Here is a 26,583-nt window from a genome sequence, read left to right on the forward strand (position 1 = left end):
TTCTGCTGCACTTCTATCGCCAATGCTTGTTTTATTTCTATCGCCAATGCTTGTTTTATTTCTATCGCCAATGCTTGTTTGTTACCAATGCTTGTTCACTTTGCTTAATGCCTGACTTCAAAATGGCCGCCTATTGACCACACAGGGTATGTCCTTAAAGCCTGCCTGACTCAAAGATGGCCGCCGTAGCTGTCTGCAGGCACTACTTTCTTTCACTGCATTCAGCCCTTTTTCTTCACCCAGGACTCACCGGCAGTCGTCTTCAGGAGTAGCACCCTCCAGATCTAGCTCCCTCTGGTCACCACTGCAGTCAGGTGAGGTTGGGGTGGGCTCCCGCCTCACTTTGCAGGGTCCTTCGGCGGCGGCGTGCCAAAACCCACGCATTCGGAGTGAGGTTTTTCCGACGCCGGGCTCCAGATTTACCGCGCTCAGCAGCGCTTGACAGTGGACCTTCGCAGGGGCAGTCCACACCAGGAGGCACTCTCTTTCGGCCACAGCAGTCCTCAGGTGAGCTTGGGGTGGGCTCCCAGCTCACTGTTACAGTTCCCGCTCTCACTTACGCCGACAGCATGCCAAACCTCACGCATCGGGCGTGAGGTTTTCCGATGTCGGGATTCTTCGAGCTCCGTTCTGAGCTCAGCTTACGTTGCGTTCGTTGGCGCCTGCCAGCAGATCCTCCAAGGGCACTTCCTTGTACCTTGGGTACCTCTTCTTCGCTGTGGGGTGCAGAGCAGAGTCGGGGTGGGCTCCCGACCTCTGTTTCACTTGGGACACGCCAAATTACACGCATCAAGCGCGGGTCCCGTTTTTGGCGCGATGAAGCGTTTCTTTCCTGCCGACGCTCTGGCGCTCGTTTTTCAGTCCCTTCAGACCTCTGGCAATCCCCTGGCTCTGGGGAGAGGGTCACTCACTGCCGGCCTTTCTTCTTTAGACGGCAGCACGGCTCCACACAGCAGCGTTCTTCCTCCTTAGACACTGCACAGGACAGGGTGCTCTTGATAGGGTTCTGGGGCACTGGACATGCCTATCCCACCCTCGTCGCCAGTTGTAGCATCCTGCTACAATAAACACAGACACATGTAATTATCTAAACTGGAGCTTTATTCTGTACATCTTGTTCATCCCCTGTCCCTACTCTAACTGTCCTTGGTTCCTGTTCTCCGGCTCCTCCTGTTCCTGCTCCTCCCTCTGACTCCACCCCCCAACCACTAGACTGCATCCCACAATACTACAGTATGTATGTAAGCCTGAGATTTTGACAGTCCATTTTGTTGAGTGTATGCTTTTGCAAAATATGTTTTTATAGTATATGCTTTCATTGGCATGCCTACAGGCCCAACGTTTCCACCCTTCCCAAAATAAAGTCCTCGTCTTTCGGGTGATTCAATGACATGTGCTTTTCTGATCTAATACACATCTGGCTGCATTGTCTGTTCAGATATATGGCTGCACTATTTTACCAATTGTCTTAACCTAAGAATGTATTTCCCTCTTAAAGGCCTTCTGTAACGCTAAGGGGCATATTTCACTCCAACGATGGGTCACCAAAATACAGTCATTGTAGTACATGAAAAAGGGAGGGTTACATTCAGCAAGGAGTTGAAATATGTTTATTTTTTATTTTGCAGTTTTGTTTCGCACGAACTCGACCTGAGGGTATTGGAGCGCTTTTACAGGAGCACCTGTTACTTTACACAAGGTCACATGCCATGTTTTGGAGGAATGATTGCATTAAGTATCTAAAGTCACAGGATGCTGCGCCAATGCGAGGCTGGAACCTGCCTCTTGAGTGCCTATGCCTGGTGCCTGCTCACTCAGCCACCCCTGGTTGCCCTGGTCGTTTGGCATCATTGATTGCCTAAATGGAGCTGTATCCATTCCAGGCCGAGGCGTCCTAGAGTGGGTATTGGGAAGGATATAGAGACAGCCTCCTAAGTCCTGCAGAGACTCACTTTTTAAAGCAATGAGTTTAAGCATAAGTTGGTGTGGGAAAGTATGGGGGTGGCCTTTATTCCTTTTCTGAAACAATACCAAATCCACAGCAAGGCTATGTAAGAAAGGCTCCATGAAGTTTGGCCCCAAATGTAAAGCATGACATTTCAAAATAATTCTTTTCTTGAATTACAGTACAGGTGATCCCAGGCAGTGTACCAAATTTCGCACATATCTTGCACTTTATCTTGCTTTTTATGTAATAAACAAAATGCACAACCAGCACTGATGAAGTTTGTCATTCATTATCAAAGCATTACTCGTAGGCATAATCTTTATTTCGGTTGTAAAACCATAGAAGATGCACACATATTCTTCCTTCCATTACTCTAAAGGCAGACTTTCTGCCATTGTTCTAGCCTCTCTTTCAGAGGTATGGGTGCTTCTTTTTTTTTTTTTGATTTCAAAAGCTTTTATTGGCATCAGCAAGAATAAAGAACCATACACAAATATATATATAGGTGGAGTATACAATGGTTGTTTTTTCTATCTACAGTCCATTTGTGGATGCGCGCTCTTTTCGTTCGTTTTCCCCCAGTTAAGAGGAGGGAGAAAAAGGAGAAAGAGGGAGAGAGAGAGGGAGGGGGGGGGGGTCGTTGTCCTTTACTGGGTTTTCCTCAGGTGCTCGTCGAGTGGGCCCCACATGTGTACTTTGGCGTTGTGTTCTTTCGAGAAATTGCCTGTGATGTTGTCTGCCCCTCTCAGGAAGGTGACCCAATTAATCCATGTTTTAAAGTTTGCTTTGGCTGTGTTCTTCCAGTTAGTCAGGATTATTTTAAGGGCTGCTGTGAGGAGTAAGTCTAGTAGTTCTCTCTCTTCTCTACTTTTTAGGTTCGCGGTCAGGTGTTCTGTCGCCAGGCTTACGAAGCTGATTGTTAGGTCAGTTTTGAGCATGTCGTTTATGAAGGCTTTGATCTGTGTCCAGAACCTCTTGACTTTTGCACAGTTGAAGATGAGGTGTTCGAGGGTGCCTTCTTCTTTCTGGCAGTTCCAGCATTTGCCCGACTCTGCGATGCCGACCTTGTGGAGCTTGGACGGTGTCCAGTAGGCCTTGTGGAGGAGCCAAAACTTAGTTTGCGCTAGTTGTGGGGTGACTTTGTTTGTTGTCGCTGAGCTCCACATTTTTGCCTGTTCTTTTTCATTTAGTTGCCTGCCCAGGAGCGTTTCCCATGTGTTGGTTATTTTCTTGTTCTGCGCCAGTGTGGAGGGGCTCAGGAGCTTGTAGATCTTTGCAGTTTGGTGGCCTGCTGAGTTGAGGATTTGCATGTATTTGATGATGCTTGGTTCCTCTTTATGTAAGTTCGCTTTCGTTATGGCGGTCTTGATCTTGAGGAAGTTGTAGAGCTCTTGGTTCGGGAGGTCGTGTAGCTGCTGTAAGTTTTGGAACGTCAGCGGTCCTCGCTTGGTTTCCATCTGTTTGGGGAGGCTAATTCCTTTCTCGATCCATATGTCGCTGTGCATTGTCGCGCCCGATAGGTTACTTTAGTATTGAATCCGATATAGATTCCCATGCTGTACCTTTCAACCTCTGCGTCATGCGTCTGTCTATTTTCATCAGCGCTTCCCTCGTGTGTTTCAGTATAGGGTTGGTCCTTTGGGGGTGTCTGTTTGCTGTTAGAAGGGCTACTGGCTTGAGCCCTCCCAGGATGTCTTTCTCTACCTCTAGCCAGACTGGTTTGTATGTTTGTGTATCGTCTATCCAGGCAATACCCTGTCTCGCCAGGCAGGCCGTTTGGTATGTTTTGAAGTTCGCCAGATTGAGGCCTCCAAGGTCCTTTGTCAGTATTAGTTTATGTAGGCTTATCCTAGGTTTTTTGTTTTTCCATAGGAAGACGTTGATGAGTTGGTCTAGTTTCTTGTGGAAAGCTTCTGTCATTGGGAGTGGTAGCATTGTTAGCGTGTAGTTTATCGCTGGCGTTATCATCATTTTGATGGTTTCTATTCTTCCCCACCAGCTTATGTATTTTGGCGACCATAGTTCTAGCCTTTCTTTTATTTTTTTCAGTGTGAGGTCCTCGTTGTGCGTGAGCGTTGATGTGAGGTCCCTTCCAAAGTGCAGTCCTAAGTATTTTAGTGGTTTCGTCTGCCATGCCAGTCCGGAATCTCCTAGGACCTCTCTTGTGGTGTGGACATTCATTGGCTTGCACTCCGATTTATCTTTGTTGAGTTTGTAGCCTGAGGCTCCCGCGTACTCTCCTATTGTGACCATGAGCGCTTTTATTGACGGGGTGGGGTTTGCTGTTGTGATTAGGATGTCATCTCCATACGCCGCTAGTTTGACTGTCTTCTCTTTGATCTTGACGCCTGTTATACCTGTGTTGTCTCTTATTCTGGCTAGAAGGGGTTCTAGAGCCAGCAGGAAGAGGCCGGGGGGGGAGGGGGCATCCTTGTCTGGTGCCTCTTCCCAGCGTGAGCGTTTCGGATGCACTTCCGTTCACCACTATTTTTGCTTTTGGTTTGTTGTAGAAGGCCATAACCATTGCTATGTATTTTTCCCCCAGTCCGAATCTCCCCATGCAGTTCCTTAGGAAGGGCCACGAGACTCTGTCAAAGGCTTTTTCCGCGTCCAGCGCTATCATGACTGCTTGTTCATTGCTCCGTGTTGTGTGATTGATCAGATGGCACAGTAGCCTTGTGTTGTCCTGCGATAGCCTGTTTTTGATGTATCCCACTTGTGAGGTGTGGATGATGTCTGGGAGAACTCTGTTTAGTCTGTTGGCCAGGATCCTTGCGTAGACTTTGCAGTCAACATTTATTAGCGAGATTGGTCTGTAGTTTTGGGGATATTGTGGGTCTTTCCCCTCCTTGGGGATTATGGTGATGTTGGCCTCGCTCATGGACTCCGTCATCCTACCGTTCTGGATGCATGTCGAGTACGTTTGTGCCAGTAGCGTTTTTATGTGTTGGCCGAAAGTTTTGTAGAACGTTGTGGAGTATCCATCTGGTCCTGGCGCTTTGTTCTGTTTTAGCTGGCTTATTGCTGTTTCAATCTCTTTTTCTGTTATATCGGCTTCGAGCGGCTCCCTCTCCTCCTCTTTGAGTTCTGGCAGATTGGTGTCATTGAGCAGAGTTAGTCCTGCGTCTTTGCTCAGGTTGTTATCCTCGGCGTATAGTTCTTGGTAGAATTGTCTGAAGACTTCTAGTATTCCTTTGTTCGTTGTTTGGGACTTGTTCGTTCGGTCTGTTATCGCTGCGATCGTGTGCTGCCTTTGTTTTGCCTTTAGGTAGGATGCCAGCTGTTTCCCTGCTTTGTTTGCTGCGCACAGGTTGACTGATTTGAATTTTGTTAACCAGGACCCTGCTCTCTCGCTTAAAATCTTGTTCAGTTCGTATTTCTTTTTCGTGAGCAGGGTGAGTGTGTTCTTGTCTGTTATGTTTGCGCAGTGACCTCTCTCCAGTGCTATTATCTCCTCCTCTATTTCGGAGATTTTCTTGTTTCTGCCTCTGTTCATCCTGGATTTGATGTTGATTAGTTTCCCCCTTAGTGTTGCTTTGAGGGCGTCCCATATGATGTCCTTCCCTACTTCGCCATTGTCATTGTGCTTGAGGTAATCTTTAATTGCGTCTTCAATTTCTTTCACGTTTTCTCTGTTCTGGAGGATATCGTCGTTCAGTCTCCATCTTCTCATTGGGCTTTCGTTGTGTTTGCCGCTTAGAGTGAGTGTTATGTGAGCGTGGTCCGAGATAGTTATTGGAGCTATCTCCGTTTCTTCTATAAGGTGCGTGTGGGTGTTGGACAGCAGTATGTAGTCAATCCTGCTGTAGGAGTTGTGTGGGTGTGAGTAGAACGTGTACTCCCGCGCCATTGGGTGCTGTAGCCTCCATGGGTCAGCTAGATGCTGTTTGATGCATAGGTCTTTCAGGGTGCTGTTGTTGTTGTTGGAGTTATGGCTTGGTCTGTTTGGGTGCCTGTCTGTTGCCTGGTCCATTGTCTTGTTCATGTCCCCTGCTATGACAAGGAGGTCTTCTTGGGGTAAGCCGGATAGTTTCCTGTCCACTTCCTGCCAGAATTGTTTATTTTCAGAGTTTGGGCCGTATATGTTGACCACATGTATTCTATCGCTCCCTCTCTGGACGCTTGTTATTAGCATGCGGCCATCCTCGTCTACGTCCGTTTTTTGTGTTATTAGGTTGGCCCTCTTGCTCAGGATCGTTATTACTCCTCTTTTCTTCCCTTTTGCCGGTGAGCAGAGTACTTCCCCTATCCATCTAGCCTTGAGTTGCTTTGCTTCTTCCTCTGAGAGTTTGGTCTCTTGCAGCGTGTATACGTCTCCCTTTAGTTTGGCCAGGTGCTCTAATATTTTTCTTCGTTTGACCGGGTGGTTCAGTCCTTTAACGTTCATGGATACCACCTTCAGGTCAGTAGACAGGCCAGCTTTTGTTGGGTCTGTCACGGTGGGCCGGTGTTGTCGCTGATGCTTGTTCTTTCCGTACGTTCTGGCGCTGGCCTAGATGTCCGTTCTCCATGGTGCATCTTGTGGCCCCCCCCAGGGGTTTGGATGGGAATAGAGAGAGGGAAGAAGTAAAGGATGTAAACAGAAAAAAGAAAAAGTAAAGGGATTTTTTTTGTTACACAAATGATGGCTGTGTCATCTACTGTCTTGTCCACCTGCCCCGCTTCACCCCCCTGTCCGCCCCCCCTCCCCCCTTCCCCCCCTCCACCCGTCAGTAGTAACTCGGGTGTGCGACAGCAACGGTCCTCACACTCCCCCCCCCAAGTCCTTGCATAGTCTCTACTGTTGAGTTGGGCCCTGGCCACAAGGGTCCCTTCGTAGAGATGGGAGAGGCCAGGTAATAAGACGTTAAATAAAAGGATATGGCTGTTGTTGTTCTCCCCCTTCTTCCCGTAGTTGTGGTGGCACTGCTGAGGTAGCTGCGGTTGCTTTTGTGTGTGATTGTCTGAGGTAGATTAGTTCGTTTAAGTTCGAGTTGCACGTGTAGTTTAACAACGATTCCCCTTCCTACTCCTCCCCTTCATTCGTTTCATCCGAGGATGCTCTTCGCTTTGCCCCGGGGCTTGGTAGTTCCATTTCTTCTGGTTCCGGGCCTTGAAGGTATCTGTGTAGGTCGTTGGGGTCATCGAAGATTCTGCTTCCGTGCCTGTCTGTTACTCTCATTTTGGACGGACCCGCAAAAGTGAAGGCGATGTTCTTTTTGCGCAGGTGTTCCCTCTGGGCTAGGAAGCCTTTCCTCACTTCGACTGTTAGCCTGGAGAAGTCTTGGGTGATTGTTACCTTGCTTCCGTTTATCAGCATCGGGTGGCCCTTCCTGGCTACGGAGAAGATCGCGTCGGTGTGATTGTCTCTTAACGGTTTACATATTATAGGCCTGGGGGCGTTACTATTCGCTTGCCTTCTGGCCGGTATGCGATACGCTTTGGTGATTTCGAGCGGTCTGTCGAAGCTGAGTCCGGTGAGCTTGGGTATTAGAGTTTCCAGCATTAGGGCGCATGCCCCCGGTGTGTCTTCCTCCTCCTCGGGCACTCCCAAGAGTCTTATGTTGCCTTTGCGGCTTCTGTCCTCCTGCTCCGCCATGGCTTTTTGTAGTGCTGTGGTTCTCTTTATCACCAACCCCAGATCTTTGTGTGTTATGTTGGCATTGTCCTCCAGCTGGCCTATCCTTTTCTCTGCCTCGTCTATTCTGCCATTGGCTTTGCTTTGCTCCGCTCTAATCGCTATTAGTTCCATCTGGATGCTGTCCACTGTTTTTTTCGTGGCTTTTGCCAGCTCGTTTCCTTCCGTTATTTTCTTCAGGAGAGTGTCAAGTGTGACAGTCCCGTCGCCCTGGCCGCAGCGCTCTTTGCTCGGTGAGGCGGGGGTCTCATTCTTGCTCTTTTTCAGGTCGTTTGTGCCTTGTTTGCGGTCCCTCCCTGACATGGCGTCGGTGCCTCCTCTGGCCTGGTGCGTCTTGGGTTTACCTTTTATTAGCTGTTGTTTCGTGACGGCCTTGTTTTGCCCCTTTTCTTCCTTGTTTCTCAGGGTGCTTATTGCCGTTAGGGGGTTGTCCCTGAACCTGGGTGGCCACTTGACCACTCTAGTTTTTGTCCTGTACTCCGCCAGCCTCTTGCGGTGTCCCCCCTTGTCTTGCCTTTTTTTCACTCTTTCAGGCTCTGTCACTCGTCACTCTGCTCCCTCTGCTGCTTCTGCTGTGGGGTCGACTGGTTGGCTGGGGGTGTGGGCCTTGGTATGGCTTGGTGTTTCCACAACTTGTGGCAGTTCTGGCTCCCTAAGACCCCTGAGTGCTTCCCACCCTGCCCGGGGTTGGCCTGCCGCCCTTTGCGCTTCCAGCGTGTGGGTTATTTCAGTACACGTCTCCTTAGGCTCCCCCCTTTCGCACCTTGTTTCCGTACGTGCTTGCTGCCTTGCGACTGCCGCCTGCACACTGCCACTCCCACTGCCTCTGCCGTTTGGGGTTGATCACTCTCTGGGTGGTTCTGTGCTGGGTTGGTGCCCCCACGCTGCTGCTTCCCCCGGGTGCGTGTGTGGTGCTGCTGGGTGTGCACGCTGCCTCTGCTCGTTTTTTTTTTTAACTCTCCGCTTTGCCTTCTCCAAAATGGCCGCTCGCTCGCTTCAGCACCTTACCTAAGATGGCCGCCCCCTTCTGTGCCTCTCCCTCGTACTTCGAGTGAGCGTTTTTTTTCCCGTTTTCCCTTTCCTTCAAACTATTTGTTTATTTTCCCCTCTGCTGTGCGTCGGCACTTGCCTTTCACTGGCGAGTTTCACTTCAGCCCAGAGCGCTCTCACTTGCAGGCGACTTGGTGGTGAGCTCTGCACCCCCCGGCTGCCGCTTCTCCTCGGACCTCTTGCGCCCCCCTTCCTTGTTTGTACTCGTCTCCGCCGATCGCGCTCTCGCCTTGCGGTCCCTCCTTGCGCCCTGGAGTGCCCCGCTCGGGTGTACGAGCCCCCCTCGTGGTTTGGCCGCCCCTCACTTCTTTCCTCACCCAAGATGGCTGCCTTGTTTGCCTCGTCAGCGGGCTGGGGGGGAGGGGGGGTGGGGTTCTGCTCGCCGCTTCACATACGGTGTCGGTAGCGGGATGCTTCTCCTTCCTTCTATGGGCCTCTGGGGGGGTCTGCGCCTAGGATCGGGTGCTCTTACTTGGTGGCTCGGTGGTCGCGTTTCCGTTTATTCCCTCTCTGGTACGTCCGCCATCTTGCGCCTCCTCTTTCTCCTCCCGGCTGGCTTCTTTCCGCTTTTTTTTCCAGCTTCTTGGTGGACGCAACTCGACTTGGCTCAGCTCTGGTGATGCCCCTTATGTTCATGCACCTTCTCTTTCAACTGCTGTCGCGTTTCTCCGCGTTTCGCCTCTCTTGCTCGCCGTTCTTTGACTTGGGGGTCGGGAGCTCCGGACTTAGGTCTGCTTCCTCCTTGCCATCCAAGCCACGCCCCCGAGGTATGGGTGCTTCTAATCTTATTTCAGCTCGTGTTGAGGAGGCCAGTTTTGCATATGTGCCCTCGTTCATTGGCTCGCAGGAGCATGCTCTTGAGATGCTCGTCTGCCTTTAGGAGCTTTCAGGAGCTTTGGAGCGTGACACTCTATTCACAATGTTGGCCTCATTTGACCTAGCAGGATTAGGTCAATAAAGATTGTGTAGTTTCTGCTCAGATTGCCTACTTTTATTGTTCTTTCACTTCTCTCCTCTCCCACGGAGTATTAACTGCACAGCAATGGGCATTATTCAACATGCACAAAATAGTAAGCCCAACATGAATTAAATCTTGGTACAAAATGTATATTTTCACAGAAATATAAGCTAATGTGTGCGACCACTGTTACGTTTGTAGCATTTTTTTTATCTTCAGCAAGATGTAATCTAATTACATTGGTTACATGAAAACTGACCCAAAATCAGACATTTTGGCAAGTGGTAGCCAATCAGAGAGGCTTTAGGAGGCCTTAAATTTAGTCACACTTTAAAAAAACAGGTTTTTATCCACTACACTCTTTGTACAGAAGTTGGCAGTTGCTCAGTGCTGTGAATAATAAGCAGAGAAGAAATACTCTAGAGATGCATTTTGCAGTAATAGATTTTTTATACATATATATATAAAGATGAAATGTTGAAAAAGGAGTGAAGCTACGTGTTTTTACTGTGGGTAAAATAATTTTATTTTTCCTGAAAATGAAGACGATATAGACATTAAAATACATGAATAGATGCTAGCCAAGGAAAAAAATGTGGGATGTAGTGAAGTTTTTCATAGTACTAGTCGTTTATCTGATTTCCAACTTCTTCCCCAGCAGCTAGTTTAGAAAGACTAGAAGAGCCTTTGTACCTGGACATGGGTAAGTTTATAGGTCATTCACAAATGTACAGCCATGAGACCCACATCAAGACTCCTTGTGTTACAGTGGAGAAGTGTGGCTCAATGGTTAGAGCAGCAGACCCTGATGCAGAGGTCTAGCCCAGGACCAGAGTTCAATTCCCTGCCTCGGCGGGTCTTGAGCTAAAAAATTCCACGGACCTGATAATTCTCGCCTCGGTGCCTATTCCAATCATGGAGTCCCACTCTGCAACTCTGGGCAATAGCTTGCTTAATCTCCACAACGGCCCCCACAACGCTAAGGATGCCTGGCCTCCACCTTGGGAGTGCCCAGGAGTGGACACCTCACAGGGAAAGCCAGGATGGGTTCCACAGCGGTATTCGTACAAGCGCCTTGAGACCCTTGCGGGTGAGTAGTGCGCTATACAAGTATCCATTTACATCCCTCTTGTCTGAGAAAGCTTCCCACCTTACCTGTGACCATGCATTTCTGAGAAGGCTTATACAATTGTTTCTAAAGGTTTAGTTACTTCCCGGAAATGCCGGACACTTACGTCTGAGTGACAGGGAACTGCTTGAACTCAAGGAAACAGCTCAATTTTGTGAAACCTCAACACAATTGCATTCGGGTGACTGTTCATTTACGTAAAACCTTGCAGAATTTCTTCTAGGTAAACACTTATCATTTTTGCTAAAAGTTGAATTTTCACAAAATGTGCCTATTGATTATAGTTTCGTGTGAGGCATTCTTGATTATGACCGTTCCTATATCCGATCCGCGCCTGGATAGTCTGGAGCATTCATAACCAAAAGAAAAGGATAGTAGAACTACTCAAACAACCGGATTCCTTCCCAGAGCAGGGATTTTCCTATATTACGGTAATACGGCTGAAACTTGAAGAAAAACACAATTTGTTCGTGGAGAGTTAAGAATCATATGTTCTTAAAATGGTAAAGCACGTGCATATTAAAGCAGAAGAGCACGTGCTCTCCAATGGAGTTAGCCCAGCACAAAAGATGTTTCCTTAGTACTGTTCCTTTAAGCTCGAGCACCAATCTGTTCCCCTCCCCCCGCGCCTATTCAGCTGAACTCGTTTGCTCCAGTCATCGCTCCTGTCATTTTCCGTGTATATGTCATACCTGGGGCCTCATTTATGAGAAATGACGCATCGCTGCGCGAAAGCAGCGATATGTCACTTCTCAGTGCGCACTCCTTGCGACATTCCTGATGCGTCTTATTTAATGTATGACGCATCATGTCGCAAGGATTTACAGATACGTCAGTATTTCTGACGTATCTGTAAGCGCAAAAGTGACGCATTGTTGGAGTGTATCACAAAAGTGACGCAGTGTGGCAGTCCCAGTACGTGTTGTAAGCCCCATTCTGCCTCTCTCTTTCTCCTTGATCGTCCATGAACGGCTGTATGTAACACGGAGCCCCCTCCCTGCCACACCCAGCCTAAGATGGCAGGAGGTTCCCAGGTAGCATAGGCCAACACAGCAGAAAAAAGAGCTTTGTTAAACGCCCACTCTTTCAGAGACATATCTGTAAATTAAACGCATATGCAAAAAATGATACAAAACGACATATCTCGTGTATGGCCGGGAAATTTCGTTTCACAAATATTAGCATAAGCTTGCGTTTGTTTGTAAATGCGTGCCCCATGCTTTCAGCTATCAGTGCTCACTGGGTTAAACCACAGCCTCGCGGGAAGCGAGGGCGCCTGCCATGTAACCCCGATCCGGGCGCCTCCTATCGTCACAGGGGTTTCCATGCCAGCATCCGGGAACACCCAAGTGGGAAGAATGCGCGAGAACTGCTTTCACTATATACCTGCGCTCTAGTAGTGGTGGGGTTTCTTTTGGGAGGAAGAAAGGAACAAAAAAAAAGTAATAATAAATAGTTTACAAGATACCAGATGCTTCACCCCGACGCAACGCAATGGTGCCCAAATGTATTTAAATGAATAATGGATCCGACCGTTCTAGTGGCCAAAAAACATCAACCATTTCGGATTTCCCGACAATGAATTGAGTGAATTTGGGAAGGCTATGTTGCAGGTCAAGGCCTCGGAGTGCAACAATTACTCTGAACAGGAAACAAAAGAGAGCCAGGAGCTTCCCTGGGATGGAGTGGATGTGCACAATGGCACCCCTGCTGTACGAGTGCTGGTACGGTGAGCACACCCCGCCACCAAAGTGGCTGCTGCTGCTGCTGCTGCTGTGCCTTTCAACTCGCCTATTCGACAACAAAGACGCTGGGCAGGCTATGTTATCTCGACTCCCAGAAACACCCGCCTGTCGGTGCACTGTGACTGTCCCATTCCAGGGGCGCCTGCCTGTATGACCATCACATATTGCAATAACTGATTGGGAAGCTTCATTGCATCAACTATTTGCCCATGCTGAAAAATGATAACGCCCTCCTTGTAGTTTGGACTTATTTATTTATTTACACAGGGCATATCTTTGTTTTCTCCTCCTCCATTACTTACTGGAAATGGGAGCTGCAGCTGTGCGTCCCCCTGCTTGTTCGTGGCCGTCTGCCTTCCTTCCGCACTTTTCCCACTCCTGATGTTGCAGAAATAGCCACGGAGCACTTGTTTCACGCACCCACAGGGGCGGCTGGTGTCGCTATGTGTCAGAGCAGATCCCCGCAAGTTTCAATTTCTTCTCCTGCTGCCCACGTCCTCTTTCCACTCTGGAGTTCAGAAACAATGCAGACATCTGGCAGCCCTCCCCCAGCTGCACGTCCCCTCATCTGGCAGCCCTCCCCCAGCTGCACGTCCCCTCATCTGGTAGCCCTCCCCCAGCTGCACGTCCCCTCATCTGGCACACGCGCGTGGCTGCGTGTGCTTGTTTTAGATCCAGGGTGCTCTGAAAGTCTAGCACTGTACACAACCGGAGGAGCGAAGAACCAGCGAGTGGGGGAGGCTTGCTGTTGCAATCTGGGGACGGTATGCTCTTCCACAGTCCGACAGTATGCCTGGAACAGTATGACGCTGCGCGCACCCATAGACTTTGTGCCGCCGCCGTGACTCTCCGTTTAAAACCTTTGCTAGCCGCGGGAAGACAGGATGCTTTATTACTACGGGAGGGCTTCATTTCTAGCGCCATGGAACTGCTTTAGGGAAGGATTTCACTCTAAGCATGTCAGCCACTTCAGTCTGAAAACCCCAAAGGGGAACTCTGTCCGTTTCTGGTGGATATCCCATGAGGTACCCTCTCAGCTCCTAAGATATTGTCCGGTGTCCGATTCCAAAGATAATTTCACAGGCCGGGTACTTTGTACTTCTCTGCAATGTGTAATGCCTTAAATGACCAGGTCACTCACTGGTCTTCATTACTCCCGGCGAGGTCTTCCTCCCCACAGTGCTCAAAGTATGAACTTCACTTCCATGCACACCAGACATTTCGCTGCCTAAGTAAAACAAGAGGTGCAAAAGGGGGTGGTAATGGACGGAGCATCTGAACCAATCAAACACTCACACCCAGTCAAAAGATCTGGGTTTAATCCATCACCGTTCTTTAGCCCACTCTGCCACCCCAGTTCAGACATGGCTATATGCAAATCAGTCTGACCCTGTGCCTCATGGGAACAGTCCAGCCCGAACTGCCAAGCCATGCCTTCCCTGGACCGGAAACAAGCTTCCGAGGACCGGTTTCTGGCATTACAGCCGTCTTCAGCCCGGCTTGCTTGATTCCAGTGGCAACGTGAGCAAGGGACTCACATCTGAGCATACCCTGCCACACTTATGGTGGCCAAAAGCGGTACAAAAGGGGGTGGTGATGGACGGAGCATCTGAATCAGTCAAACACTCACACCCAATCAAAAGATCTGGGTTTAATCCATCACCGTTCTTTAGCCAACTCTGACACCCCAGTTCAGACATGGCTATATGCAAATCAGTCTAACCCTGTGCCTCATGGGAACAGTCCAGCCCGAACTGCCAAGCCATGCCTTCCCTGGACCGGAAACAAGCTTCCGAGGACCGGTTTCTGGCATTCCAGCCGTCTTCAGCCCGGCTTGCTTGAATCCAGTGGCAAAGTGAGCAAGGGACTCACGTCTGAGCATACCCTGCCACACTTATGGGGGCCAAAAGCTAGTTTCCGGTCCAGGGAAGGCATGGCTTGGTAGTCCGGCCTGGACTGTTCCCATGAGGCACAGGGTCAGACTGATTTGCATATAGCCATGTCTGAACTTGGGTGGCAGAGTGTGCTAAAGAACGGTGATAGATTAAACCCAGATCTTTTGACTGGGTATGAGTGTTTGATTGATTCAGATGCTCTGTCCATCACCACCCCCTTTTGTACCGCAGGCAGCTAAATTCAGCACCAGCACAGGGAGAAATGCAAGGCTGCACCGTATTCTTGTAAATACGGTGTAGTTCTGCATTTCAGAAGTGGAGAGCGTGGCGTTAAGCCAAGGTGGCCAACGCCGTGCTCCACCACTTCCTTGTAAATATGCCCCTTAATGACAACACCCTGACCAATTTTATCAAGAGGCAGAAAATCCTCTCATTTCAGAAGATGCACCGCCTTGATGAAGCATTGCTCCAGGACACACACCTGTCACCTAGTGAACATGATACATTCAGAAGGGATTGGATGAGTAGGTACTACATGCCAGCAGGATCCTGACTACCCTTACACACCCACCTACTCCTTTGGAACATAGGGAGAGTGGGTTGGACATCTGTTTTCACAAATCCCTGGGAGTTTGCACACTGCAGACACGCTGGGACCACTCCTGGGCAGATATATTTTTGCCAAGGTTCAGATTCTCAATGCGTCTTTGTGTGTGGGCCTTATCTATGCTCCGGCGGCAGACCAAACTCCTGCTCTCCTTTCGACAGCCAGGGTATTCATGAGTGGGGTGCTGGAATATAGCACCTTGACAAGTCCAGAAACCATACGACCAGGCAGCCCCGAGACGGGTTCATCTTCTCTTACATTATTGATGACCGTGCCTGGATGGATCCATGGTGATTGACGCACCTAAGGGACGCGGACTATACTTTCACCTCCTGCGTCCATTGTAAACGTTTACGCCTTGATCCTCCCAAACAGTACCTCTGATCATGATCAACTGCTACTCGACCATAAACCTTGATTGTTGAAAACCCCTCAGGCCAGTTGGTGTATGTATAGAGCATGGTATAAAATCCCTGAAAACAAGCACAGAGGATTCAAATATCTGAGCCAGTAATTGGAGGAGAACGCTGGGTCCATCTCCTCTGCACAGGTGCTATGAGAGGGCAGGAAGGCCGATGAACGATTTGGCTGCCTATAAGTGCCACTGGGAGGCATAACAGTGTTGGTTGACTGACCTTGAGTTTCTCCTGACTCAGACGTATAACGCATTGCTGACCCCTGCTCTTCTCAAGGAGCTGCTTGGGGCCAAGTATGATCTGAACTCCCATTACACAGTGGAGGGCCAAAGGGATACGCTCTGTTGACGATATAGTAGGGGACGTGGAGGTGGCCCCCTTTGCTACTCTCATGCGTGATTATGGGCTGCCATAATCGGATCACTGACAGTATCGACAGCCTATGCATAGCCTGCGACACATGCTGGGTGCTCCCCCTTATGATCTTAAGACTGTCCCAATGTTGAGTTATACTCTGAAGTGGAAAGGATTCAAGGACACTATGGGCCCGATTCTGATGCGGTGTGGAAAGCTTCCCGACCAAATGGGTTTGGGAATGGTTTCCAACCAAATCGGATCGGGAGAGTCCAACCAACCGAGTATGATGCGTCGGGATGCTTCCAGATATGATTTGGTTGGACTCCTATTGACGTCAATGAGAGCCTTTGTTCCTAACCTCATCTTAATCGGGCCCGAGGTGGGAATGCTTTACTAATCGCATCTTAATAAGGCCCTCAATTGGTAAGACATGTTCCCGATCCGATTTGGACATAGCAAATGCCATTAGGAGGCCTTCCTAACCACATCAGAATCAGGCCCTAAGGTGGGATTGTATGTTACAGCTGTGGACAGCCTTTTTTAAAGCACTGCTGCCTACAATCTATGCTGTTTGCTGGAGCAGAGGTTGGGCCTCTCACTCTCTGAATAGGACTCCCATGACCTTTGGAAAGATCATGGCAGTATACCTCAGGAGGTCAGGTTGAAATCAGTTATTTCAAGTTCCTACACCACTGGCACTGGACGCCGGAGTGGATCTATAAAGCACAAATGGCAGTCGATTCCAAGTGCTGGAGGTGCTGATGGTGTAGCGCACTCGCCTGTGACATTTTTCATTTCCTGTGGACTGTACAGTACTTTGTGCTACTGGGCTCCGTATGGGATAACTTGATGACCAACCTAGGGGTGGCACCGCAATTCATGGCCCTCTGACCTTGCTTCACTAAATGTCAATATTCCAGGATTTAGCTCCCCATGGTAAGAGTAAGCTGGCTATGGCCTTCGTAGTGGGAGTTGGTTATTTGGGGGGCGACCATGGGGCCTGGCTCCCTGACTTTTCTCTCCTGTTTCCATGTCCCTTCCCCTCCTGTTCTCCCTCGTCCTCCTTCCCTGATCTTCTGCGGGATCTTCTAGGACACATCACCTCTATCTGGAGATGTTATTTTATTTATCGTTTTTCCTGTTATCAATGTCGTCTTACCAGTTCTAGTTTACACAGTATCTTGGACTCTGCTGAATTGATAAACTTCAATCCCTGTTATATGCTCATTGTGTATGAAAAGTCAATAAAAAAAATAGATATTTAAAAAAGACACATGAAGTGGTGTCACTTAACATTTGACAAGAGAATTCCAAAGGAAGAGACATTACTGAATTTATAGACCTGATCACAACAAATGTAAAGTAATAAAATTAACATCCAAGTCTCACTAAAATTGACATTCAATTTAACATTCCACTAAACTGTTATATGTGGGGGGGGGGGGCTTCTTAGCTATAAAATGGGTCGGGGTCCATATAGGATGAGCTGGAAGGGCCATGGCTTGAGTAGTGGTCTTCCTGCCCCCTTTGTGTGAATGGTTGCTGCGGGTCTTTATCGGAATTTCTAGTTCCCGTCTTGTGATTTAATCCCCTCCCAAGACCTTGGGTAGCTTTAGGGGGGTCATGTACCTGGGCGATCGTGTGTTGAATATTACTGACACAATTGTTATTGGTCGCTATATTATCAATGGCCACACTTGTGGGTTGATTAGAACCTGAAAGGGGCTTCTTACTGGTCTGGTCCATTATCTTTCCTTGTTTAGTCAATTCGTTGGCTATTTTATCCACCCTACTTACAATTGGTTTCAGCTGTGTGATAATAAAAGTTTCCAAGTGTTTTTTGAGTTCTCCTATGACCTCCTCAATCCACCCGGGTGGAATTAAGTTAGTGTGCACTCTATTGACTTCAGGGGTAGCCTCTTGTCTGTTTTTAGATCGACAGGCTCCTATGAGTGAATTATTTTTCCTGTGTAGTCCCTTGCTAGTCCCCCGGTGTTTGGGTTTACTACGGGCGGCATGATTGCTGTGCCCTGCATTTTCTGCCCCAGAAAGTAGTGCATGTTGGGCACAGGAGATGTCCTCTATTGAGTTACTTGCTGACACTATATTTTCAATCATGTTTGGGCTTTCAGCTGGTGTTTGTTCACTCAATTGCGTTGGGGTAGCTAATATAGGACTAGGTGAGGTGGATAAACTCCTTTCCATTCGTTCTATCTCCCCAGATACCTTCCTCAGCAGCAGATCTATTGCAGTAGGTTTTTTTTACCTTATTGGGAGGTGCGATATTTATTTCAGCCATGGATTGTTTAGGGGTTTCAGCTAGCTGTGCTCTGTTCGTGGCCGAGCGTGTTTTGGGGGGATTGGACATAGTGCAATCTTTAAACAGTTAAGATAAATATGTGGTAAATAAATAAATAATACCCTATTTTTGACTAGACATATATCATAACAGATAGCTCAATAAATAAGAGTCAAGATTCGAGGTAGTAGGAGTTTTGCAGGTTTAATACAGCATAAGGACAGGAACAGGACAACCTGCAAAGGAATAGGATGACAGGGTGACAGGGCCCAGCAGCTGCTGGGGCTGGATCTGGGATGAGCGCGCTGACTTTTTAATAACAATACATGAGCATATATACATAACGCAAACACATAGCATTACATTGCAGTAGGCGTAGCAGTGGGTGGAGCAGAAGGTGTGACGCGTAGCAGTCGCGAAAGATAAGGGCGAAAGTAGGTGTAACGGGGCGTATACATAGACATGTGATGCAAACGTAACAGAATATGTCATGAATGGGCGGAAACATTGGAGGGGGCTACCTAAGGAGCCGGAACCTCTAACCTGGTGGTGCGCGCAAACTGGCAATGACGTATTACTAGGAGAAGCTGGGGGCTATGAACTCTGTGCTAGGAGCAGAGACTAAAGTCTGGAGGGTCGGAGCGACATGTACCTAAACCCTATCTAGTATCTGATGTTTAGGGAACATGTTGATATGAACTAGAAGTCAAGAGAGGAAAGGCTAACAGGCTCTAAGACTGGAGCATGCATTATTCTACATGTAGTGCGTGTTGAAGAATATTAAATGACCATTAAATGCAGTATTTCTCTAACGTGGAGACGTGAAGGCTAGACAATGACGGAAACTATTGATGCAGTTCAGTAGCTTTAGGAATGCAGAGAAGGAGGGCTGAACTGATAACTGGACTCATAACATATTCTTGGCAGACTCAGAGACTGAGCCATGCTGGGCCGGGCACTGCGAGGCAGGAAGTAAGTGAAGGGTCGAGGATACAGGTGGGGGCTGTATCGCTCCTCAGCGAGGCTTCAGGAGACAGGAGCTGAATCTGGTGTCCAGGCCCTTTTGAGGCCTATAAACGGGGACTATATAATGGAATAACGTGCACACTGAGAAACGTGGCAACGTAGCTTTACATAGGCCTGATATCCGTAGTATTCACGGGAACTGGAAACTGGCATATTTGGCATATTAGAGGTGGACACAACTGTACTTGCGTCATTAATCGAACATGGGGAATAACATATGCATATTTAATCATGCACACATAACATATGATGGATGACACGTAGGGACACAGAACATGACAAAATTTACTTTTCCACATTCCCTCCTTGTCACTACGTTCCCATCAGGAAACATCAATTTTCATGATACCATCTATCATTTCATACAGTATCATTTGCTCATCTCGAATTATCCTGGAACGGGATTTAGAACGGGGCTTGGGACTAGGAATACAAGAGGTAGCACAAATGCCGCAAATCGCAGGGCCACATTGTATACAGAGGCAGCAGCTGAATATGATCGCTACTGCAATACCTAGAAAGGACAATATTTTCCATCCCCATGCGGAAATTATATTCCAGAACCAACCGGACCATGTCCAGGTGCCTGGATCTTGGTGTATTAGATGGGCAATTTTATGGAGTCTGGTTATAGCTGAATAAACAGACGGTGCGTTATTTGGAATGAAAATGCAGCAACTAGATCCGATGACTCTACAGGCCCCGCCCCTATCGGCCAGTATGACGTCAAGGACGAGACGATTCTGTAAAACGACAAATCTCATAGCAGATTGCTCTTCAGTTAAGTTACCTAGAGCAGAGGCAGTCTCATTTACTACAGCTTCAAGGGTTCTGGTTAACCTACGGATTAACTTACTATTCTGGACAGGTCCTATAAAGAAGAAGAAACCTTTATTGAAATCTGTATATTGTTCTAGAGTAGTTTCAGTATAATCGACAATTGGGGACTCCCTTCTATGTCTAATGTGTACTAGATGTGTATTTCTGTGATAATCAGGTGGGGCTAGGAAAACTGGTGGCAGTAGGAAGGCAATGTAACAGGTTCCCTCCCAATCGAGGGGCAGACGAACATATGCGGTCTGACCACAAATAAAATAAGAATGACGTGAAGCTTTGAAAATAGATTTCCCACTGTCACTATACTTGACAATAGTAGTACAATCACTATGTCCTACATGTACGGAACCATTATTTCGGACACATAATTCGCCTTTGACTGGTAGTACTGAAATAGCAGGTAAGTCTGGAGTAGTATCAGACTGAACATTCAAGACCATAAAATTCGACGAATAATTACCTAAATTATACACTTCATTTTCTAGAGCTAAACCTGTTCTGTGGGGGAGACCTTGCTTGTCTGGGAAACATGTACTGTTAAGAAAAAACATATCTGTTGAGGATGACGTTAACGTGGACCATGCTCCACACGAACCATTATGTGAAAAAGGATAAGGAAAAAGTGGCAGAACTCCCTTCGGTGTCTGGAAAGGGGGGAGTCGACCACATACCCAACAATTAGTGGTATTGCTGGTCTGGTGTGAGTAATGTAACATGCGGATAAAAGTATTGTTTCGCATAGCGAGGCGGTAAGAAAATTCATGAGGGGGCAGATCACTAAACGTGTGCTCTACTGTAACATTAGAAGACTTATTTACATGTGAAACTGAGAAACACAGATAAAATGCATAACTAGTGCTGGAAATCATAATGCTGAGAAATACTATGAAACATAGAAAAACGATACATCGGATTGAGTTTTGACTAACTCTCTCACTATGGGGGTCTATTTTATACATGTCAGAAACAGTCTAACCGTTTCACCTAGGGGAGGACTTAGACAATCAAACTGGCTGACTTATTTTACTAGACCGTAGTTTCTGTTTATACTCCTGCTGCGGAGTTTTCTCTAACAGGGGGGGTTTTGAATCAATGTCATTTGCGGGACAGTCCTTGAGAACAATATTCTGGCAATCCTTTGAATCCTGGGAAATGTTCTTTAAGGCGGGTTTCAGTCCATTAAAAAGTTTAACATGAGAAAGGTGTACCCAGCCTTTGCGTCCTTCCAACTTCACGGCTGTACGGGTAGTGAGGAGGACCTGTCGGGGCTCTTTCCATCGAGGCTCCAGCGGACTTGATCTGTCAAAGTTGCGGACCATCACCATGGATCCTGGAACGATTTCATGCGGTGCCACCTCGGTATTGTCTGGAAATGCGGCGGCAACCTGTGAACGACATGAGTTGAGGGCAGACATCAAGGAAGCTAGGTAATCTGTCAGCATATTACTTGAAACATCGGTAATACTTCGGGGTCTAGGAGTACCCCACATGTTAGGGGGCGGCCGAATACGACCTCATACGGGGACAGACCTGATCTGGAATGTGCGACCATGCGCATATAAAATAAAGCGACTGGTAGGGCTACTAGCCAGTCCACACCTTTTTCTTTGCATACTTTGGCAATTCGGATTTTCAGGGTCTGGTTATGTCTCTCAACGAGACCAGCTGCTTCAGGATGGCGTACACAATGGAACTTCCACTGGTACCCTAACAAAAGGAAAATGTGCTTCATTAACTCTGAGGAGAATGGCTGGCCGTTATCAGAATATACGATTCTAGGGAGTCCATAACGAGGGAAGAATTCACGAACCAACTGCTTGGCAGTGGTCGCGGCTGTGTAATCTGGGACTGGATATGCTTCTGTCCACCTGGACAAAGCGCATACAACTACAAGGACATACTTGAAACCTCGACATCGCTCCATCTGAATATAATCCATCTGGAGGACTTCAAAAGGGTGGTCAGGGGGCTGGAAACCACCTTGTTCCACCGGGACACTTTTACCTGGATTAAACTGACAACATATCATACAGGTACGGACTTTCTGCTTGGCTGCAGCTCGTAAATGCTTGTTGAACCAAATGTTCTGGATACTGTCTAACATAGCTTTTTCCCCTAAATGTGCTGGACTATGTGCGGTATTAATAATGACTTGAACCATAGAGTCGGGGAGAAACCATGTGGCTCTACCCTTCGTTAACCATCCTTGATCTGTCTGGACCCCTCCTTGTTCGGACCATTTCTTGATTTCATCGGGAGTAGCATGTAACTGGATATCTATGACATCTTGAGTAGGGTCCTTAACTGTCATGCATGTAGTCGGATCTGGAGTGTGTGTCTGTGTCGGATTAACTTGAATGTCTGGAGTCTGTGCTGTAAGCTTGGCTGTGCGATCTGCTAGATCATTAGCTTGGGAAATAATGTCAGTAACTTTCGTATGTGCTTTGCACTTCATAATAGCGATAGATGTCGGTAAGTGTATGGCATCTAACAGAGCTTGAATAAGGAGACCATGCTGAATCTTGGTTCCATGAGAAGTCATGAAACCTCTCTCCTGCCAGAGCACTCCGAAGTCGTGTACAACTCCAAATGCGTAGCGTGAATCTGTGTAAACATTAACTTTCAAGTTCTTGGCGTGTATGCAGGCTTGTGTCAGAGCAACTAGCTCTGCTGCTTGAGCGGACAGAGTATCAATACGGTGTGTCTCAATAACTTTAGTGTCAGTAGTCACTGCATACGCGGCTACTAGTTCTCCTGTACTAGTTCTCATACATGAACCATCCACATAAAGTGTCAGGTCGGGGTCTGGTAACGGAGTATCTGTCAGATCTTGTCTTGGCTTTGTCGTAATGTTAACTACTTCCACACAGTCATGTGGGTCAGGATTCGAAGTAACTGATGGTAACAGTGTAGCAGGATTTAAAATGTTGCAGCGTCTGATTTCTATGTGTGGCTGGAACAGTGTCAATTCATAACCTGTTAAACGTGCAATTGTCAAGTGCTGAGTTTGTGTTCGGTTTAAAAGAACTTCCACAGAATGTGGAACTTGTACTGTCAGGGAGTGTCCTAACACTATGGAATCACTTTGTCTGATAGCTAGTGCTGTGGCTGCAACTGACTTGAGGCACGCAGGCAGAGCCTGGGCTACAGGATCTAATGTGCTAGAAAAATAAGCACAGGGCTTGTATTGTCCTGCTTGATCTTGTGTGAGAACAGATAATGCTGTACCTTCACGTTCTGTGACGAAAAGTGTAAAAGGCTTACTGTAGTTCGGTGTCGCTAGAACTGGAGCTTGGCATAAAGCTTTCTTTAACTCGTTGAAACTAAGTGTATGTTCAGATGTCCAAGGGAGGACAGTCGATACGGCTGCCTCCTGTGTCGTTAACTGTATCAGTGGCTTGGCTAGAAATGCATACTGAGGAATCCATTGTCTACAGTAAGAAGTAAGGCCGATAAAAGCACGTACCTCCTTCTGGGTCTTGGGCTGAGGAAGACTCGCTATTAACTGGATACGGTCTGGTGTCAACTGCCTACCCCTCTTGGACAGTAAGTGTCCTAAGTAGACCACTTGCTGGACACAGAATTGAAGCTTAGAAGGGGACACCTTGTGCCCCATCTCGGCTAGGAAATACAAGACTGTAAGGGATGCTTGCTCGCAAGCACGTTCAGAACGGGCTGTGATCAGTAGATCATCGACATACTGGAGCAGGGCAGTGTCAGTTGGCATGTGAATGTTGTCAAGTTGTCTCTTAAGTGCTTGACTGTAAATACTAGGACTTTCTGTGAAACCTTGAGGAGCTCGTGTAAACATATAGCTCCTTCCATTTAAACAAAATCCGAAAAGAAACTGGCTGTCTGGATGAATTGGAACACTAAAAAATGCGTTCTTGAGGTCTATGACAGTGAAGAACGTGGCTTCGGAATCAATGGCTGTCAATAGGGAAGAGATGTCTGGGACAACTGGGTACTGCGGAATAATACATTTATTAAGTTCTCGTAGGTCGATCACTAATCGATATACTGGGGGTGCATTTGGATCAGTACGTTTCATGACTGGAATGATCAGAGAATTGCATACGTTGGAGTCAGTTTCTACAACCACTCCTTGAGCGATGAGCTCGTCAATAATTTTGGATAAGGCTGCTACAGCCTCGGGTGGCAATCTGTACTGTCTGATTCGTGGTAACACTACACCTGGCTTGAGAGTCACACGATAGGGTGTGATTTGCATATAACCTACATCAGTTGGACCTTGCGCCCATAAATGCTGCGGAACATTAGACAGTCTTGAATCAAAATCTCGTAATACATAGTGACCCTTAAAGTCACGCAGGAACAGACGTATTCCCTCTGGGGAACAGCATATAACTGCACCTAACTCTTTCAGTGTCTTAATGCCTAATAGATTTTCTGGACATGACTTAGTAAGTAACAGATCAGTAGTGCGGGACAATGGACCTACTTCTAGAGTAACTGGCTTTGAAATCTCATTTACGATAGGTTTTCCTGAAAATCCAAGGGAAACATTTCTTGAGCCTGAGAGCGGAGCCCCTGGAACTTCGGCGTGACTAATTGTGGTCCTACTTGCCCCCGTATCAATCAAAAACTTTCTGTCTTTCCCTAATACTTGACTGTGAACATAGGGACCTTCTTGATCTACAGGTATCTCGATGAGAGGCAAGCCTACCTCCCTCTCCAGGCTGTTTCATGAATACTGCTGGTACTCTGGATACTCAGACTGTGCATACTGGTACATCTGCGATGTAACATGCTGTGTTGCAGCAATAGGCTGCGGTGCTATAACTGTCTGTTGTGCATTCTGTGGCTGAGGAGTCTGTGAAACTTGTTCTTGTCTAGGCGGACGTGGTCTTTCTTTAGTCTTACCAGTAGCTATGTTGTGTTTCAGAACTGCACACTCGTTTATAAAATGACCTGGCTGTTTACAATAATTGCAGTTCCCTTTAACGGGAGCTGCAGGATGACTGGCTTGATTCGGACCCCTCTTCTGACTGTCTTGAGGAACAGATTGTGCAACTAGTACTTTCATTTTCGTGTCTTTCATACGTTTTCTCTCGTGTTCTTGCTCTTCTCTGATTCTATTCTGGTGATACTGGAGCATCTGGAGCATCTGGGACGGGGTATTAGCTTGCCAGGTACTTTCGACTTTCAAAACTCGATTCTTAATTTGTGGGTTTGAATTCTCGACTAATTTAGTAACAAAAAGGTGAGGGTATGACTCACTACTTGTCTTGAGGCCACTGTTGATGCTAAAACATTTTTCAAACCTAGAATAGAAATCACTAATATCTTCCTCTTGCTTCTGTTTACAGGCTGAGATTGCATCCCAGTCTTCTTTTCTAGTTGTCAATAATCTGGGTAAAACTTGAATCAATAATTCTGGTAATTCTTTACATTTCTCTCCTAGACCGGTACCTGGTACTCGTGCCTTGTCTTCAGCTTCTAGAACTGCCCAATCGATCTTTTTCTCTCCCACCTCCCATTCTTTTTCCTTTAGCTTTTCATACACCCCTGCGGGCAACAGGACCTTTAACATTTTAATGATATCTGGGTAAGTGTATTCTCCCATACGGAGCATGTCTTTTAGTTCTCTATGGAACCCTGCTGGATCTTTGTCATGACAGGGAATTAATTTCTTCATTTCGAGGAGTTCCATCTTTGTAATCGGGGTGTAAACAAACACTCGTTGCATTTCACCGTCCTCTGTCTTAACTGGATGCACTTCTCGTAACGGGTTCTGTCTTTCCATGTAAAATGGTTTACTTTCTGGGGGTGAGACATGAACAAAATGCGGGTTCAGAAACGTTCTATATTTGTGGCGCTGCTCTAGAATGACACTAATTAAATCGGTACCTAAACCTTTCCATCTATACTGGAGTAACTCGTTCAGGACATCATGTAACGGACCTGGATCAGAGTGCTGACCCTCATACAGAGTAATGAGGTGCTGGATCATATACATACCCACCAGTCGCTGCTCGGCTGGAGGCATTTTCAGAAACATTTGTGCCACTATTTCGTCTGGAAAAGTGGTAGAATCAGTAATCCATCGGACTGCTGATCGGGCTAGTTCCTGTTCATGCATGGTACTTAACTCACTGTAACCGATTCGTGATTTCAGAATGTGATCGGTAGCTTGGAACACTTGTTCTAGGGAACCTTGTTCTGGTGCTGAATGATGGAAAATTGACTTGTGTTCTAGGCGTAAATGGCGATCTGGAAATCTAGATTTTCCTACATACGCTATTCTGGCGGTATTCTCGTCGTCTTCCTCTTCAGGATCAGAGTTACTTTCTTTCTCGCTTACTTGTGCTGCTTTACGTTGTTCGTGTATCTTTATTATTTCTCTACGGATTTTCTTGTACATACTCTCCATGGCACTAATGGTATTGTGCTTACCCTCGGCTATATTATCACTCCACTTTGTCAGGGTTTTCATTTCGGCCTGATCTTTAGACAGGTAATCTTGTTCTCTTATTAGACAGTTAATTAAAAACTTTAATATCATACGCTGGATCTCAGCTTTCCTTTGAGACATGGCATCACTAATACTTTCTGGATCATCCCCTGTACGGATGAAACGATATATTCTGTCTAGATCTTCTTTCATGTTTGGTAGGGTGACTAGATACTCGGTCACCCTCCTTACGCGTACCGAATATAAAACCATATTATTCTCGC

Source organism: Lissotriton helveticus, chromosome 1_1, assembly GCF_964261635.1.
Source record: "Lissotriton helveticus chromosome 1_1, aLisHel1.1, whole genome shotgun sequence".
In the NCBI taxonomy this organism is placed as follows: domain Eukaryota; kingdom Metazoa; phylum Chordata; class Amphibia; order Caudata; family Salamandridae; genus Lissotriton; species Lissotriton helveticus.